This window comes from Schistocerca cancellata, chromosome 8 (assembly GCF_023864275.1).
Source record: "Schistocerca cancellata isolate TAMUIC-IGC-003103 chromosome 8, iqSchCanc2.1, whole genome shotgun sequence".
Classification (NCBI taxonomy): domain Eukaryota; kingdom Metazoa; phylum Arthropoda; class Insecta; order Orthoptera; family Acrididae; genus Schistocerca; species Schistocerca cancellata.
Window position 1 is genome coordinate 308754073 of NC_064633.1, and position 20695 is coordinate 308774767.

Below are 20695 nucleotides of genomic sequence, written 5' to 3' on the forward strand. Positions count from 1 at the left end.
TGCACTGAAAGTCCATATCTTTCCACAGAAGTAAAACACCTAGTGAGACAATCTGAAGTTCTATTCCCAGAAGTATTTATCAGTGTACCCAAGACACTGAAATGTCGTAGTAATATTCCATGTTATCATATTGGCAGTACGTCAGGTACACCAAACAGTGCGACCATAACAACGTCTCCATCGCTCACGGTGGTGGACAGCATGTCGTGTCAACACCACGCTCTTACAAGGCACACCAACGTAGAATTAGTGCAAAACCAAATATAGTGCTCCATGATCAAGAGGATATACTGGACAAATTGCAGTAATTCAGGGTAGTTAGGGCAGAAAGTGAAGGACATTAAGTCACATACTAGTCTTCATTGGGAATTACATTAGTAGTTTGTGGCATTCATAGCCCAGTTATTGAACATTTCTGTACCATGTATGTAGTATTACAGAAAAATGTTCATTAATTGATTTACAGACAACATTGTCATTGGTCATTTCAATACCGTAATCAGTAGCGTTCATTTCCCAGTTACAAAGCATAATTAGTAGCATTCATTTCCTTGTTACAAAGCATAATTAGTAGCATTCATTTCCTAGTTACAAAGCATTATTAATCATTGGTCATTTAAATACAGTAATCATCTCAATACAGTAATCAGTAACATTCTTTTCCCAGATACAAAGCATAAGTAGTAGAATTCATTTCCTAGTTACAAAGCATTATTAATCATTGGTCATTTAAATACAGTAATCATCTCAATACAGTAATCAGTAGCATTCTTTTCCCAGTTACAAAGCATAATTAGTAGCATTCATTTCCTTGTTACAAAGCATAATTAGTAGCATTCATTTCCTAGTTACAAAGCATTATTAATCATTGGTCATTTAAATACAGTAATCATCTCAATACAGTAATCAGTAGCATTCTTTACCCAGTTACAAAGCATAATTAGTAGCATTCATTTCCTTGTTACAAAGCATAATTAGTAGCATTCATTTCCTAGTTACAAAACATTATTAATCATTGGTCATTTAAATACAGTAATCATCTCAATACAATAATCAGTGGCATTCATTTCCCAGTTACAAAGCATAATCAGTAGCATTCATTATTCAAGTGACACATTATTCATAGCTGATCAGCATTACTCAGAACTCTCTTAAACTGGTATCATTATTTGGGACTGGTAATACATTTTTTTAATTTTTTTTTTTGCAATGCATTGCTTTGGGTAATTATAGGGGAAAGCAAGAAAAAAATTGCTTCTGGGTTGTTGCTGTAAATGAAAATGTGTAACGTCATTCGTCATGAGTCCGCTGTTGCAAGATTATGAAACAAGTAGAGTATATGTAATCACATTCATAAATGATATAGATTTAATGAACAACTGCTTATAGCACATTAATCTCATAAATAATTTCTCCTGCGAAAATATAAAAAAATGGATTATTAAGCTGAAAGAAGAAATGCATTTTATGCTGAAAAGTAGTGAACTTCGAATTAACAGGTAGTGAAATGTGTATAAAATGTGTTCCATAGCTGTCCTTTCCAAAACCTTCCGTCATTATACTATGCAATATAACACCTGCTGTCAAAGCAAACTACAACAAATACTTAAATAACTACATAGCATAAATACATAACTTCAACAATATCCTCATCTGTAAAGAAAAAAGCTTCATTATCCATCACTTCATTATCATAACTCCATTATTATCATCACCTGTAAAGAAAAACTTCATTATCCATAATAGCATATTCTTCATCATTATTCATCAGCATTCATTATCATCTGCAAAAAAATCACTTCATTACTCATTATAGAACTATTCCTTATCTCTAGCATATTTCATCACTAAAATTAAGATGTGAAGTTCTGTCTGACAGCCTGCATCAATCGCTTCGTATTCTGAAAAAAAAATTAGTTAAGACTGCTATTCTAAGATGTGTATAGTATATTCTTGTTAATGCTTGTTAATTCTGATCCATTTACTCTTCCTCATAAGGTTTTTGTATCTTCTCTCGTCTATTCCGTAGGTGAAATTCCCATTTCTATTTATTTCATTTACACGTTATTTATTTCTGAAAATGATGAACAAAGATTAATGTCTTGCATTTAAATCATATAGCCATTAAATAATGACTGGTTTATGGTAACATAATTAAGCATACAGCAAAGCACGACGAAAAACGTAATATGTGAAAAACATAGACAGTGTTCAGAGGCAAATTGTACCCAGTGTATCACAATGTAGCAGCAAAAAATGTAAAACAGTCACGATGTTGAGATATCATAAGGCAAAATGTCAAAGTCAAGTGGTGTTTGCTATATTTTAACTATTTCATAGTGCATACAAACAAAACAGGAAAACAATCATACATACATTTAAAAAATGGAAAATGTGCACGGGCTGATGTGTAACGACAAGTAAAGCGACCTGCTAACCTTATCTTACCGGGCACTTGCCAAGAAAAATACGACAATCATCAGTAAGTAGTCACATAAATATAATTGCATAGTTGGTCATAAAATGTGTAAGTTCATCTGGAAAAATATGCACGGTCTGATGTGTAACGACAAGAAGAGCGACCTGCTAACCTTACCTTGCTGGGCACTTGCCAAGAAAAAATACGATAATCATCAGTAAGTGTTCATGTGAATATAATTGCATAAGTGGTCATAAAATAATTAGGAAATGGCATTACAGTGTGATACATCATAAAGTATGTTCATTCAATACAAGGTTTGATGTTGGAGATGTGGTGGTTCCCTTTGGTTTTTCTGGTTCTCAAAGTTTCGACGTGTACTACATTGGGGTGAGGAATGCTGCGAATCCGATATGGACCTGCGTATAGTAGTTCAAATTTATTGCACCTACCTTTTATTTTGTTGAATAAATATGAAACGTCCCCTTTGAACAATTTATACAAGACTATGCTTAAACTGACACACAATATTTTTTTTAGCGCAACGCAATCTGACTATCAAAGATCCCTGCAAAAGAATGGCCCTGAGTAACATTAAACTATACCTTTCAGAAATCACTTACCTCACAAAAATCTTCATTACTCGAACTACTGCAATACAGCGAGCGCCACTACTGCCAGCTAAATAAAAGATTCAAACTACGGAAGGCACTAACTACTGATAGGGATAGTTAGCAAATGAAAGATTTTAATAGAGAACAAACACTGTATTTACCTTAATAATCATAATATATATAGCAGTTCAATTTCAAAACTTCCGCCATCTCTCTCCCCACATCCACCACTGCTGGCGGCTCACCTCCAACTGCGCAACGCTACGCGCCGTTCACATCCAGCTGCCCAACACTACAATGGCAGACAACAATGCAAACTAGCCACAGACTGCACACAGCACAGCCAGTGATTTTCGTACAGAGCGCTACGTAACGTTGCCAATAAGAAAACATAAACAGCCTACTTACAAATAGTGTGTACGTACCAATATCTTCTGTCCAACGTGAAAGTCACGGCGTGTACAAACCTGTTTTTGTTGTCTTCTCCGACGCTCTACAGCACGTTTGATGTTGTTCAGCGCAATGTCAATTATTTCATGGTGTCGTAGTCGACGAGATGTAGGAAAGGTTACTAATTCTTTAATTTTGTTAGGTGGTTCAACATTTTTCAGTATAACAGACGGAGATAGCATAGTGGATTCGTTTGGTATGGAATTAATTACATCCTGGTATGAGTGTATGTGTGTGTCCCAATCAATATGTTTTTTATGGCAGTAAATTCTACACAGTTTACCAATTTCTTTCATTAATCGTTCACAAGGGTTCGAAGAAGCGTGGTACCTGGATATATAGATCGGATAAATGTTTCTAGCTCGTAACATACGTGTCCATATAGCAGATCGAAATTGTGATCCATTGTCGGAAATTACTTTCATCACATGCCCTACATGAAATAGAAAATGTTTTACAAATGCTTTCGAAACAGTTTTAGCAGTAGCTTTGCGTAACGGAGTGAAGGTAACAAATTTTGAAGTGAGTTCAACAGCGACAAAGATGTAGCAAAAACCTCTATTAGTTCTGGGAATCGGACCAAAAATGTCTACAGCGGCCATATGTCTTAATTTAACAGGTACAATGGGATGTAATGGAGGAATATGTGAAGTTGTGTCTGACTTAGCTTTCTGATAGATTTTGCATGACGCTAAAACTCGTCGAATACGTTTCTCCATGTTGGTAAAATAACAGTTCTGTCTCAGTATAAGAAAACATTTTCTTGCTCCGTAATGTGCGTAACTTAAATGAGTATACCAGATTAATTTGTTAACCAGTTCGTCAGGAATGCATAATAACCAGATGTTGCTGTCAGGATGAGAGCGGCGAAACAGAATGTCATTGCGTACAGTGTTATGGTATCTAATCGTAACATTATTCCTATCTTGCCAAAGCTGTTTAATTTATTTCCACACGGTGTCTTTACTTTGCTCTTGTGCTATGTCCTGTAATGACTACGAAATAAAATTTTCAAATGCGACTTGTCGAATGTACATAACGCTGAAATTTGCTTTGCAGAAGTTGGTTGCGACGTCTTGCTGATTATTGCCAAGAGAACGAGATAGTGCGTCTGCTACAACAATTTGTGTGCCGGGAATGTGAACTATTGTAAAATTAAATTCCTGCAAATAAAGCTTCCATCTGCTTAATCTATCGTGCGTGAATTTAGCCAAAAGTAAAAATTGTATTGCTCTATGGTCTGTGTAGACGGTGGTATGTCTTCCATAAAGAAAATGCCTAAATCTCGTAAAAGCCCATACAACACATAACGTTTCCAGTTCTGTAACAGAATAATTTCAGGTGACAGAATGCGACTTGCAAATGCGATGTTTTTAATTATTGTAGAGCCATCTTCTTCAATTTCCTGAAAAATATGTACGCCTAAAGCGGTGTTCGAACTGTCGGTGGCAATGGAAAAACCTCTGGTAAGATCTGGGTGCGATAAAAGTGGTGCATTCAACAAAGCACGCTTCAGGTTCATAAATTCAGAATGTGCTTGCTTATCCCAAGACCAAATAGTGTTTTTACCTGTTAATTGGCATAATCTAGGTGTGTCTAAAGCAGAGTGATGAATAAATTTACGAAAAAAGTTAATTAATCCCAAAAAGCTCCGTAGTTGTTTTTTCGTTGTAGGAACAGTAATGTCACGTAAAGCTTGAAGTTTTTCCGGATCAGGCGCAATGCCTTCTGCTGAAATTACGTGTCCAAGAAACTTTATAGAAGCTGTGTGCCCGACCGAGACTCGAACTCGGGACCTTTGCCTTTCGCGGGCAAAGGTCCCGAGTTCGAGTCTCGGTCGGGCACACAGTTTTAATCTGCCAGGAAGTTTCATATCAGCGCACACTCCGCTGCAGAGTGAAAATCTCATTCTGGAACTTTATAGAAGTTTTACCAAAATGCGATTTACTGAGGTTAACTGTGAGTCCTTGTGCATGAAAAGTTTGTAACAGTCGTTCTGAAATCACATTGTGTTCAGACCAGTTAGCTTCTGCAATAAGAAAGTCGTCTACGTACGTCGTGATTCTGTCTTTAAGTTATGTCGAAAGTATTGTGTTCAAACGGCGAATAAAAGCAGCAGAAGAAATTGTTAAGCCGAACGGTAATTTACGAAATTGATAACAGTCGCCAAAACAGAGAAAAGCTGTATACTTTCTGCAATTCGGATGAAGCTGAATTTGCCAAAATCCCGATTATAGATCTAATGTAGAATAAATAGCAGTACCGTGAAATTTCTGTAGTAGTTCTTCTAGTGTCTGTGGTCGATCTGTTTCATTAATAATAATGTCATTAATGTGACGCGAATCAAGTACAAGGCGAAGTGAGCCATCCTTTTTCTTAACAATATGTAGCGGGCTTATGTACGGACTAACTGCCCGTTCTATAATTCCTTGGTCGAGCATATCTTGCAACTCTTTTTTAACTTGTTCTCTGTGGATATATGGAATGGGATAATGCTTTGCTTTAAATGTATCATGCTGTTTGACTTGAAATTCATACATAAATCCAGACAGTACCAGGAATGTTGTCGAAAACTGCAGCTTGCTGTAAAAGAATTTTGTGTAGTTGCGTGCGTTCGTCGTCTGTATTTGCACTGCTTTGGTTAACTTTATCAGAAATCATCTGCATTACATCGTAGTCAGCTTCGTCTGGAGTGTTATAGTTATGTACGTACGTATCTGTGAACAATGTGGAATTGCAGTCTATGCTACGTGATACGGAAATGACCTCTGTGCGATTAATTGTTTGTACTTCTGCAGGTAATGAGTGCTGAAATTCTAAAGCCAATTGTACATTTTCGTGCTTCAACATTAAATAGGAATTCTGGAAGTCAATAATGGCATCGTGTTGTACCAGAAAACTAGTACCTAAAATAATGTCTGTCGTCAATAACGGAATAATCCAAAAATTTGAGTGAAATGTGTGACCTGCAATACAAAATGATAAATGTGTCTGTAATTTAACGTCTACTCCTTTACTCGAGACTGCTCCTTTTACTTTCGTTTTGCCTAATGGTAATGTAGGATATGTATTCTCTTTGTTGCACTCGTTGAACGTCTCCTCATTTATAACAGACATAGGTGATCCAGAATCGATTACTGCTGAAAATTTCGATGATCCAATTTTAATTTCGATGACAGGGTGTGAAATGGTTTTCTGAACAACTGGTCTTTCCTGTAAATGAGTGTCTCGGATGTCGTCAAAAGTAATAACATTTTCGTGAACAACATTCTGCGTGTCCAAAGTAGTGCTTGTGTTACTGGAAGATGCGACCCGTACAGTATCTAGTCAGATTCTATCTGACGTGTTATTATTTTCTGGAGGATGTTGTGGCATTTCTACTATTTGAACTGTTCTGTTATTTCTTCCAGACGTATTACGCTCTGGATGATACCTACTGTCGGGTTCATTCACGAGAATATGTTGTTGCTGATCATTTTGTTGCTGGTAAGACCGACTGTTATTAAACGTACGCTGAAAATTGTTTTCATTATTTTTACGTCTGTCGTAATAGTCATTCCTATACGGTGCATTGCGATAGGAATTGAAATATTGTGTTTTCTGTACGTAGTTGTTCCTTTGCTCCCGTGCGTTACTATTTGTTGTACCAGGGACTATACGTCCACGCGGCGAAACATTAAAGTTAGGTTGACCTTGTGCATTACATTGTTGGTTAGGTATGCTAACCGGCTAGTTTTGTTGCTGTTGTTGTGAAAAACCTCTATTGTTACTAAAATGTGGTTCCTGTTCCTGCTGATAATTTTGTCGATACCGATAATCAAAATTTTGTCTGCTATTAAAGTTCTGGTGGTTGTCGTTCCTAAAGCGTCTATTAGCTTTGCTATTGAAATTGCGTGGTTGATCGTAATTACTGTAAGTCTGTTGGCCTTGGTTGTTGTATGAAAAATTTTTGTTCACGAAGGAATAATGTGATTCCTGCACTTCTAAAAACTGCAACAGATCCCTGAATGCCGAAATATTTTCTTTCTGCTGACCCGTTAAAAGTGACACTCTTAATGATCGTGGCAATTTAGAAATACGTAATTGAATGAGTGCAGATTCACTACATGGTTCACTTAAGTACTGGTTTTGTTGTACCATATGCTCAAAAAATTGCGTGACACTGGGAAAATTTGTGTTCTCATAATTTGGTAAACTAATTAGTTGATCTTTAATTCCACGCTGTGTCGTCTTCGGCCAATACGCTGACAGAAAAGCATTCTGAAACTCTTCTACCGAACAGCATTGCCTCGCGATCAGTCTCATACGAGTTGCCGGTTCGCCTTCCAAAAAACTGCAAATAAATTCAAGTTTATGCGTTACGGGCCAAGTCGGTGGAAAAGCAAAGCTAAATTGTTGTATCCAATCCAGTGGGTGAATCTGTGTTCTGTCATTTTTAAACACTTTAAATTTTCTCACTGACAGAAAATGTTTGTAATCAAAATTATCGTCTCTGTATGACGGCAATTTGTTGCTCTTTGTTGTATTTGTGTTTGTTGCATTTTGTATTGTCTTTGTTTCATTATTGAATAATTGTGATTAGTGTAAAAATGCCGCGAAAAACTATTAATAGCAGCAGCCACATGGCTGCCTAAGTGTGTGGCCCAATTTCACGCGCTGTCTATTATGTATTGCAGTTACCAACGCAAGAAGGATTAAGTGTCCGTCAGTTCTCCTCGAGGAAAGGCGATACGAAGCACAGTTCTAAACTGCAGCTGCCGTCCGAGTCCGCGCAGCGGTCGTCAACGCGCATGCGTGAGACGGGCCAGTCGTGGGCAGCGAGCGCGGCGCGGCCGCCAACCAGAGGGCGCGAAGTCGCGCGCAGCGTTACGACGGCGGCCGGCGCTCAGTTGAGCTGCGTCCGTACCCGACAGCGGACGGAGAGAGCTGCCTGGAGGAGCCGCGTCGTATAGCTTCGCGTTAACCGGTCGGCGAGTTCGCGTCCGCGGGTGGGTTCTGCCCCGACGGGGCTGCGCGTGTGCCGCAGTGCTGTGGTCATATGAAGGGACCTCGCGTGCTCTGCGACCCCCGCTACATGTAGAGCAGAGAAAAATAAAGAGAGAAGCGATACCTCGTCACCGGCCGCTCATCACCCTAAGGCTGTCGGCATCCTCCGTTTCCATACAAAGTGAGTACCTGTCCTCCAAACAAAGCGCGCCGACTGAACCCCTGGAAGATCTAGCACAGTTCTTGCACTAGAACTTATTCAGTTGTATTGACGCACGCACTTGAACACAGAACCATAAAAACACTAACTTGTTTAACCAGTCGTAGGGCGATGATGTCGAGAGTGTGTGGGCGAAACTTGCTTTCGCGACTCACTCTACCATTTGGTTACAAGTTAGTGATATATGTAGGTTGCGCTGTATCTCCCATACTCTGCAAACTACGTGAAGCGCTTTGCGTACAAAATAAGTACCAGTCCTCCACATTGCAGCACGCCGGTTACGCTGGAAGATGCAGCACACTTCTTGCAATAGACAGTATCTACTTACAGTCACTCATGCAAATAAAAACAGCACCCAAAAGTTTAGCTACGTGTAAGTAATGGATGTCGACATGATCAAAACTCGCTTTCAACACTCGCACTACCACCTCATTACAAGTTACTGTTACATTATAGTGATATCAGTCGGTTGCAATGTACCCCTGAGTCCATGGTCTGACATACTATTGTGTAGTGGAAGGAAGAGAGTACTTCTCACTGTACATTTCCCCGTTCCGTTCGTGTTTGAAGAGCGGGAACCAAGACTGTGATAACTTGTAGGAAGTGTCACTGCCGTAACAACATCATGTGTAGTTGTATGTCCCACATTGTTACAGAGAGATGGGAATCTTTTCTCACGAGACAAAAAGTGATATTCTTCGCTTGACTTCTTCGTATTTCAGGAAACACCTGTAGTGATGCGGTAGTTGTTTCCGTGTAACCCGATACAGCACGTAAGCATAATAGCATACGTATGCTAACGAGGCTGATTGGCTGGTTGGTTGGATGATTCAAGGGAGCAAACAACTATGTCATCAGTACCTGCTAGCAGGGAAAGAAAGCGGAGTATTCGTATTATACCATGCTACAACTGCAGTAAAGTGCATGGCAAAGGGCACTTTCCGTTGTAACATTTATTGTGATTATGCCTGTTCCATCCACCTAAAGAGCTTAGCTAGAAGAGAGTAACTTTTATAAAGATTCCATTTTATAGCTGGAAGACATGAAGCTGTTATGTCCTACATTCTTACTGAGCGACAAAAGTATTTCTTCACAACACGTGTGTTCCCTCGCTTCAGTAGAGAGTTTCATTTCGGAAAATACATTCTTTGATCTCAGTTTCAATTTCTATGCAAATCTGTACAACACAACATAATAACGTACGCATGCTATGAAAAAGGAAGCTGATGAGAATGTTCGTATTACAAAGTGCAATGTGTCGACAAAATCTTCTCGTAAGTTCGCAACTACTGTACGATATTTAACAATAAAAGGTAATACTGTCAACTGAGTATAGTACATTTCTTGCCTCTTTGTTCGCTTGTACTGTCGTCATGAACGGTGCCACTTCTGCACGATGGCTGGTAAGCGCGTTCTAAGAATAGGAGGTTCATGCACTGACACAGCAGCCGCCGGCCAGACACCAAGCCATCCGACCACTCTCGCTGCGATACTACCCGAGCAGAACACATCGAGCGCCTGGCCCACATTCTCGCCGAGGAAAGAGCAGACGCCGACGCTCCTTGAAGCGCGCCCTTCTATACAGCAGCCAACGCGGCTCGCGTCCAGCACGCACCGGTTAAGGTCAAATCTCTCCTACTTTAAGTGAGTTACCCCGTCAAGCTCACGATTTCGACGTTTGTACAGTATTTGAAACGAGTCGACCGCTCTTAAGTTTGCATTTTACGTGTTGACATTTTTCTACACCGTCTTTTATCTGACAGTCTATTGCCTATCAGACGACGCTCAATTCCTCCTCCGACGTGAAACCTTTACAGTGCCTATAGCCAATCTCAGTGCGTCCATTACCATTTAACCAGGTGGGAAATTTAATTGATCCAGCTTCTGTTACCCAGAGAATCTGACACGTTAAAAACAACAAAAAGTTAACTGCAGTACAGCTCTTCCCACACTGTGCATACCACGTAGCGATTACAGTTCGCTTTCATCCTTATCTCCGAAGCGCGTACCTGACGCATAAACTTCAGACGTTCTAAGATAAAAGTATATATAATTTTCTATTTCATAGCATAGTCATATAGAAGTGCTACGCTTTATTTTTTCAAATCGTATAAAAAAGACACAATTTTCCTAAGGTCTATCACAGGCATTTGCTCTTAACGAACATATAAAATGTTGAGTCTTAAAAGGTTTGCTCGTAATTTGCTTTACATGTTTCAGGAAGTTTGGTTTACAAGACTGAAGAACTCTACTTTCTCTTTCTCAGCGCCAGTGTTACTTGTTTTTGCATTACGTGGAATATCAATGGCGTATGTAAACAGTGTCATATCAGAATGTACAATGCCTTGAGCCATGGCACCGAACTAATCATCAAGAGATATAAGCAACTTCTTCTTTACCAAAGTGTCTAATTTGTTTCGATTGTGTAAATGTCAGTGTGTCCCTATTTGACGTAATAATATATACTGAACTCAAGTTCCCATGTATTTTGCAGGCGTGAGTATTTTTCCTCTATCGTAGAAACAATGTGCAAGCGTTCCGTAATTTTTTCTGTTTTGTTCAATTTCATAGTTCATTTTTTGGGTCACTGTGCTGGACACTACTGTAGACAATTTTAAGCCTGATGGGATATATTCCATCAGTGTGCCTCTAACCCTACTGTAACCCAGTCTCCAGTCAATTTCTCCCATTGCCACAATCTGACATACATAAGATTTTAATTTTTTTAAATTTTTAGTATATGCTTGGTAAATCCATTGCGCCATTATCGGTAGGAATAAAACTTGTACTTTCTTCAAACCGATAAAGAATGTGAACTCCATAGTACAAGCAGACTAATGTTGTTATTCACTCTGTCGAATACAGTGATTACTTCCTCGTAATACGTTTGAATAACATTAAAATAAGCTTATTTATGAAAGAACAAGGTACATGCAATTTGTGTTAGCATTTGTATTTACCACGTGAAGTGCGTTGACAACTATAAGTTTTTTGATGATGTGCAGTTTAAGAGATGTATTTGCTGGTATTGTCACATTTAATGGTCAATTATTTAATAAATTAAACCAAAAGCAGGTGAGTCTGTTGCACATCGTAATGAACTGATGTGTTCATGAAACAAATGTGTGTTCTGCACTTTCCCAAATTTAACCCTTTCAATTGTTTCTTAACCATCACACGTAGTGCTAACTGCAAAGGATACGTCGTTGACACCACGAAACAATTAAAGGAAACATGAGGCATCTGAAGAATAACATAGCTGCACGAAACCGACCTTTGCCTAAACGACAATTTGTTTTAGAAGTAGTCACTATCGGCGATGTTTTTCTTATTATTATTTGAGAAAATATCAGCTAAGGTTATCCAAAAAAAAACGTATGCAGTAGTAATGAACGGTTCAAAAAGAAAATGGTTCAAATGGCTCTGAGCACTATGGGACTCAACTTCTAAAGTCATCAGTCCCCTAGAACTTAGAACTACTTAAACCTAACTAACCTAAGAACATCACACACACCCATGCCCGAGGCAGGATTCGAACCTGTGACCGTAGCGGTCGCGCGGTTCCAGACTGTTGCACCTAGAACCGCTCGGCCACCACGGCCGGCTGCTTCAAAGAATGTGTTGAACTTATTTTTTCACAAACGAAACTAGTTGATGATTCTTTATTTTGTAAGGAACATCCAAGATTGGTAATTTAACCTAGTTGGTATCAACGAATAAGGTGACACGGATGAGCGCAATACAAGGGAAGTTTTGTACTCGCTGAGTCTACTGAGGAGGAAGGTGAGTTTATTCAGTGTAGAGGAACCTCTAGCTCAATTAGAGTCGGCAGAGACAAAAGTACGTGGTCTTGGCCTATGGACGAATTCAACATTCGTATCAAATGATATAAGTATATTAAATTAAAGTAAGAGAGGAAATTTAAACTCACTCTTGTCGAACAGGAATCGAGGGCTGTAATCACTACATGAGCTCACTACTACAATACGTCTGTGAAATAGCGCAATATATAGTTTGGTGCTAAATAAATACAAACTAAATACGGAGTTTATAGCTCTATTGAAGTCATTTCGTATTTCTGATATCGTATTCACAGGTCATAGAGCATTTTACGATGCTTTTAAAACACTACCGAGGTTGAGAAGGAAAGTGTTCGGATAACCTTATTGGTGTCAGGGTGCAGCGTGTTTACAGTTTTGTATTGTGGAGTGTGATGGCTGTACGGTGCGATAGCGCCGAGGGCAAAGTAAGTGCCGGCCGCGGTGGTCTCGCGGTTCTAGGCGCTCAGTCCGGAACCGCGCGACTGCTGCGGTTGCAGGTTCGAATCCAGCCTCGGGCATGGATGTGTGTGATGTTCTTAGGTTAGTTAGGTTTAAGTAGTTCTAAGTTCTAGGGGACTGATGACCACAGATGTTGAGTCCCATAGTGCTCAGAGCCCAGAGCAAAGTAAGTAAATACGTAAAAGGTGAAGGTTCGTTGATATTTATGCTGTCGGGAATCTCATTAAGCAAATGGAAAAGAAATAACTTAATAACAACTCAGCTTGTGGGTTTTCGTGGAACAGTTGTTCTGTTAACATTTTGTAAATGACAGAGATGTGGACTGGAATGCTTTGGCATCATGTTTGCGCGAGATATTTCGTAACCAACATTTTATTACAGAATGAAACGCTTCAGCTTTGCTCTCGTGTGACATACGTCTCTACTTTCTGAAATGGATGGAGAACAGACTTCCTACTTTCCCTGGAAGAAATATGTTTCACACAAATTAACTGATATTTTTGCAGTTTTAACTAAAATCATCATCTTAGCAACGCCGTTCGAGAAACTTATTTTCTGATACACGCTTGGTGATGGCGTTTTTTTTTTTCCACAAGTTTGTTTGGGTCAATGTAATTTTCTGGAAACATTCTAGGTACAAATACAACTAACACAATGTGATTAGCGTTTGCACCTCTAGTTTACCGTTCGATAGGTCTTTCCTTCCTATATGCCAGTGTTTTCGTTCAGTGTTCGTACATGAGACTGTCTTATAAAATTTGAGGAACGGGATTTGACTGCTTTAGAAAAACTGAGGAACGTGAATGAAAACATTATTGGAAATCATCGACGGAATCGTGTCCTTTTTGTAGAAGATGGCAACTTAAAATTTTCATGAGTTTGCGAATTACAACTAGTATAAGAATAGAAATGTATTAATTTATTTTACGAATATTTACACCAGAAGGTATACCTCACTGGACGGTATAAATACATTTGATTTTAAGAGCAAATGGTTATTCTAGGCACTACGCTGTTGCACGTCTAATTTCTTGGCATGTCTTCTATCTAAAAGAACAATTCAACCTGAAAGGGATAGCAGAATTATGGAACTTAATTGACATATCAAAAATAGGTAGTAACTTGACAGATTCTAAGACAGTAAAATCTTTTTAACAGGTAAAAATCACGTCCAGTTACAGAAATAAATTGTGATACCGACCTAGTAAAGGTACAGTGGCATCAAGAAAGCTATGAAATGAAAATTCGGTGAAACATAAATCTTTCCGCTTCTGCAGCGCATAAATTTGCAATAGAGCAGCTGCTGTTGCACAGATCAGGAGTCATGCCATCAAACAATTCTAAAAAGCAACGAAATCTGTAAAACAAAACGATTATTTTATGTTTCTGTTTTTCCTTAGGCTACTGTCCGAGTGTAGCGCGGCGAGGGGCGGACAGAAAGCTCGATAACAGAACGCGAGCCGACGCTGTAGTGTCAGAGTAGCAGTTCGTTGTTCAGCGGTGTGTCGTGGCGTTCTGCAGAGATCAGACAAACAATAGTCTGGTATCCGACTTGATACAGGGAAGAAATATATTTGCGAAAGTCGATTTTTCAGTTTAAAGAAAGGTCCAAGTACCCTAATGAAACAGAGAGAATTGTTTGGAGAGTTTAATACAATATATTAGAGTTCACGATTCGACTGTGATAAATACCATGAATGCATGAGAATTTCTGTGTCTACATTAGACTGTATTTTGAAAAAGATCGATGCACGCTTGAGCGTAACCTGCAAAATTTCTATTCATAGCCAGAGGACAAGCTTACAGTTACTTTGACGTCAGTAAAAGTGAATTCAACATTTTTTTGTTTTTATATTTTGTTTTAAACGAAACTAGCATTGCACAATTTAAACAATTTCATTTAACATCACTAGTGGCAAGAAATGTGCGAGACGTGTGTGTGACTCACCTACCGTCAATATGGTCTTCATTACTATTTCAGTCCATATCTTCCCTCCAATCGACATATTTTTGTCCTGAGAGTGACTTGATGGCCAAATTTCTGACCTTTCTTGAAGTGCTGTGATAATTTCTTCTAACGACATGGCTCCCGAATTGCTGCACGTTCGAGAGACACAAACCGGTTTGCGTTGCACGCGCACGCCCCTGTGCACGCTCTTACTGCCAGCTACGCGCCCCACCTGAAACGCTTGCCCACGGGACACTTCCATATCGCCAAATAGATTCATTTTGGACGCTTCTGGGGAAACGACGTTCAACGCTGTCCGCCCCGCTCCATTCATGCCACGATCTTTGACGGAACACACACAGAAACAAACACCAAAGGATTATTATCTTCAGTAAGCATGTAAATGAACTTTTTTTCTGTGGAAGAAATTTCTCTTCACTTTTCCCTGCTCGTAACTTACAGTTTAGAAAATGAAAACCGTATGTCATGCTTAGATTCCCAAAAGAAAGGATACTGCATTTTTAGTTAACAGAGATGTTCTTTCGAATTCGCTTTGCATGTTGCGTAGTCACTTAGAATATATTGATTATTTACACCTGAAAGAGTCGACGCATAAAATTTAACCGTATCAGTTGTACTGCGAATGTATTAAAATATGTTTTGTAGCCTCCGGTGAATATGACAAATATGTATGGATTCAAGCTAACCTGAGATGTATCATTTATTTGTAAGAACAGAGACGGTTGAAATGTAATACGGCAACTACGAAGTCTACTCAGTAGCACAAAATAAACTGAGCAAATACTTTTGTATTACTTTTTGAAGTAACTTCGACACACAGAAATTACCAGTTGAAACAGATATGTGTTACCATACCCATAAAGTCCGCGTTCGTTCGCAAAGTTCTCATACCCTAACGCACAAAGCGGCTTTATGTGGTTTCGGGGAATGAGTGCACGGGAGCAGATGCAAGAATTATGCATCACCGCTCGTGGTCTTGGTGGAGGTGGGTGGCTATTGCATTCCTCCAATCTGTTATGAAGTAAAAAAAAGCACTCCGTCTTCAGGCCACGAGTGGCCTACCGGGACCATCCGATCGCCGTGTCATCCTCAGTGGAGGATGCGGATAGGAGGGGCGTGGGGTCAGCACACCACTCTTCCGGTCGTTATGATGGTATTCTTGACCGAAGCGGCTACTATTCGGTTGAGTAGCTCCTCAATTGGCATCACGAGTCTGAGAGCACCCCGACAAACGGCAACAGCGTATGGCGGCATGGATGGTCACCCATCCAAGTGCAGACCACGCCCGACAGCGCTTAACTTCGGTTATCTCACGGGAACCGGTGTATCCACTGCGGCAAGGCCGTTGCTATCCGTTATGAAGTACCGAGAGTATACCTTTGCCGTGGTGAATTACTGCGATGAGTGCTTACACAGTGTAGTGTTGGGTTTGTGTTGCTACCGACGAAGGGAAGGGAGAGGGCGAGACCCGGTGCTGGTACATAGCCTAGTCTAATAGCACCAACATGGTCGCCTTCATTAACGTCCTCAGATGACGGACGGGTCACGGTCAACTGTGTCACTTGCCCTCCCTTCATGGTCGCACGAGGTGGCGTAGTGGTTAGCACATCGGACTCGCATTTTGGGAGGATGACGGTTCAAACCCGCTTCCAGCCAGCCAGATTTAGGTTTTCCGTTATTTCCCTAAACTATCCAGTCGACTCGTACGACGGTTCCTTTGGAAGGGCACGGCCGATTTCCTTCCTCGTCCTTGGGTGACAATCGGATTTTGCACCGACATTGTCGATGCGAGTTCTTTTTTCTTTCTTTTTTCCATTTATTCAGGAAGTGCTCATTCATCCATATGAAGAGCTGAATCTCAATTATGTAGATACGAAAGTAAGGGTAACACAACACACAGTCCCTGAACAGAGAAAATCTCCAACCAGGCCGGAAATCGAAACCCTTACTTTAGCAAGCCAGCGTGCTGACCGCTCAGCGACGGAGACGGACGTGACATTGCGGAGAGGTTTGGAATCTAATACAGCACACCGGCGCAATGACTGGTGATCAGGACCTTTACGCAACCGGCCAAATATCAGCTTCGAAGATTTTTGCCACCAGAATTCGAACCGGCTTACCTCCAACTCGAGCGCCAGCACACAAGCATGCCACAGTCCGCCAGGCTGTGTAGGCTGGTAATATTTCTATGGAGGAGAAGTGTAGGCTCATATTTGTAGTATGGCAGTTTCGAGTACTTACCTTTTTGTTGTATGCTTCTATGGTTGTGGAGCGGTAGGAATTTCTGGCTGCCTTGTCGATATAAATCATCCGAGAATCTTATAACTTGATATAGCGGAAGAAGAAGGAATCTGAACTGTGGTGATACCAAAGAATGGTAAAAATTAAATTGGCACATTCGTTGCCAAATAAAGAGGCACTAGAAAGAATGGGTCCCGAAAAGTTTCTATGTAAACCCTTGTCATAAGAAGTTATTAAGTAGCAGAACGTCAGCTACTGCATCTGGAAGTAGTTAACTTAGAAAAACAGAGGTGAAAAGTAATAGACGCAAACAAAAATTACAACATGCACAACGAACCGAAAGGAAGTTAATTGTAGTAATAACATAGAGATGAAAATATACAGTAAAAGATGGACGACATCGTAACCAGTCATAAGTTTGTTGAAAGAGACATAAAAAAATACACGGGTCGTGTTGAGTACTAACAGCAGAGCGTCAAGTTCGTCAGTGAACTACTTCTGTACAATACGTTTCTTGACATCGAAAACGTTGCTCATCGTAAAAAATTCTTAAAAATAGTAACGTTTGGTTGATTAGCTGTCTGCTCAAGCATGTTACCGGCTTGCTGGAGCAATTACTTTATTGCAGCATTACATAACAAGCCTGAAGATTTTGGATTCGATCCCTATTGGTTTGAGCTTTTTACCTCCTCTGTTGGCAGTTCGTCTTAATTTTATTCGCTGTAAAAGTTTGTTAACATCGAAAATTCCTTAAAATGAATTCCCTACTTATTCTCTTGGCAAATCATTAATTTTACTCACTGTACAAATTGATCAATGCATAATGGTCCCTACTTATAATTCTTCTCATGTCATCTATGAGGTTTATACCCAGGGAACCTCAGCAAACAGTGAACACCAGCTTACCAGCTGACGAAACTGTCACTGTCTTTCCCAGCACACTCTCACCAGTCTTTGCCCATTGCTTTGATTGCCATCTGGTAAGTAACTGTGTCTTCTGGTTTCAACCACAGTGCTGAATCAGTGCAAAATTCCCGGTTGTCTGCGATTAACATTACCCAGTGCTACGCTGGAATCATTTTTCTTCGCCGCGCGGGATTAGCCGAGCGGTCTCAGGCGCTGCAGTCATGGACTGTGCGGCTGGTCCCGGCGGAGGTTTGTCCTTGGAATAATTTAGGTTAAGTAGTGTGTAAGCTCTTAGGGACTGATAACCTTAGCAGTTAAGTCCCATAAGATTTCACACACATTTGAACATTTTTCATTTTTCTTCTGTCCGTGTGGGATGAAAGCCATTTAGATGAGGTGCCTACCTATCAGCTATTTCGTGAACTTACATTCGGCAGGGTTTGCATTGAAATGGAATATTCCTTAACGCTATCCGTTGTGTTGACCTCAACTGGACATCTGGATCAAAATAGTGCTCAATGGACGTCTGCTTTTGGTCATTCCACAGTCCAAATCTTCTAGTGAAAATGTTCGGTAATAGCATGAAACATTTTACATCCCAGCTTTCCGTATTCCACAGAATCTGCTAAAATTTGCAGCTCGGAAGGCTTTCATAATTTAACTGTGAAACTGAATCACTTTGTTAGCAGTGAGGCTGTTCAACGAAGTTCTCAGCCATTTCGTGGAAATTTACTAGAATTTTCAAAACAATTTCTGTCAATAAATGAAAGAGACAGTTTGCATCACAACTTATTAAAAGGACTACCGGTTTCAATTTGCTCTGCAGATCGCCTTTACGTATGGTGCCGCAGGATTGAGTTTGTCGGACTTGATAATAATCTGGAGAGCTGAATGAAACAAATAGTCGTTAATTAAAGAAATTGTGATCTAGACGGTTTATTACAACAAATAACATCATGGATCCTAAGACGTGACGTCAGTTATGATTCTTGTGTTAACCAAATTACTGTCAGTTATGTCACTCGTCTTCGACATAGTATTACAGTTCCTCGACCTTGTTCTTAGCTATAAGGACGATCTCGCATACTAAGAAATACTCATTGTACGTGCACACTTATAAATTGAACTTGGAAGAATTATTTTGTTTATGGACGTCATCACGTATTCTACACAATTTCCACAGCAATTTTACAGTCTGACTCCGTATTTTCGGTTGTTAGATCTGAGTTCGAGCTGCGTATCGTACAGTTTTCTATCGCTATACGGAATTATCCTGAGGTTGCACCAGGCTCCCCACACACAACCTTACGCATTCTGACCACCGTTTCGAAACTCTTGTTTCCTTCGTGGAACAGACACGAAGTCTAAGCGTAAACTGTTTTTCTAATTGTGCACTGAGTTTGTGAAGATCACATTTCATTATCCACGTATGGTATAATGCTGGATTTACAGGAATTACTCTAGCGATCGTAAACCTACTTAGCGGCCAGAAATCACTGTACGCCGAGCAAAAACGATTCATCGTTCAAATGTGTAATTCATTTATGTTTGTTAGGGAACATCGCAAATCTCATAACATTAATGTAACTGCAAAAGCGGATGTCGCTTCTGTTGTTTGAATACTGCTCTGACTTTTGGAACCACAGAACATTTTTCACAATGAATAAATATAAAAATATCAGTAGCGGTACGTCACGCTTGCATTCTGCCGCTGTTTAGTGACTTCGCTAAAGCGGATACGGCGTACAAAATTACTCTTTCGTGTCTCGTTGTCCGTTTAAGCCTTCAGTTACCGAGCAATTAGATCCCATTTCAAAATCATCAAAGTTCACAGATTTCCGTGTACTACTCTACTTAATAATATTATATCGATGGATATCATGCGCTTAATGTCATCTTTGTGTGTTCGTTATTCGAAGCATTCTAAACGGAAAGCTATACTTTTCTGAGTGTCCATGAATATAATTTTTTTTCAAGAAAAACATTAGTAAGTATGTTACATCGATCTATGTCAGGCACTAATAATTTGATGCCGACCTGTTATTTATTCGAAAATTTGAAACGGGAAGTTACATTGATTTCCAGGTTTCCACTATATCACTTCCACGCCTCAATTTATTTTCAACTACTTCCGATAATCTCTCTCCTTTCGATATGATGGAAAAATATTATTTGTGCTGAATTTTTATGGAAACCTCCGTCGGTTCTTAAATTTGAGTAGAGGATTACGAACGTGCAGAAAATATCTAATCGAATTTGATTTCACTTCCTAATACATTACTTTACTGTTGAAATACAATCCAAATTAATGTTACCGCAAACCTTTATAAATTCGCCAGAAGGAAGAAAACGTTCGAAATATTGCTGTAATGTGATACAATTGCAGCGAAAGACATATCTGTCCTTTATTAGAATTAAGATCATTGGTTGCAAAATTAGTTTTACATAAAAGAATTGAGATCCAAGAGTTGGGAATTCCACTAGTTCCGCATCATATCATTCATTTCCCTATGCCATGAAGACATGTTAATTGAAAGTCTTTTGAGTGTAATACAGCGAAGATTTATAAAAGGGAATGAAATAAAAGCGAGCCATTGTTTCGAGCTGCTT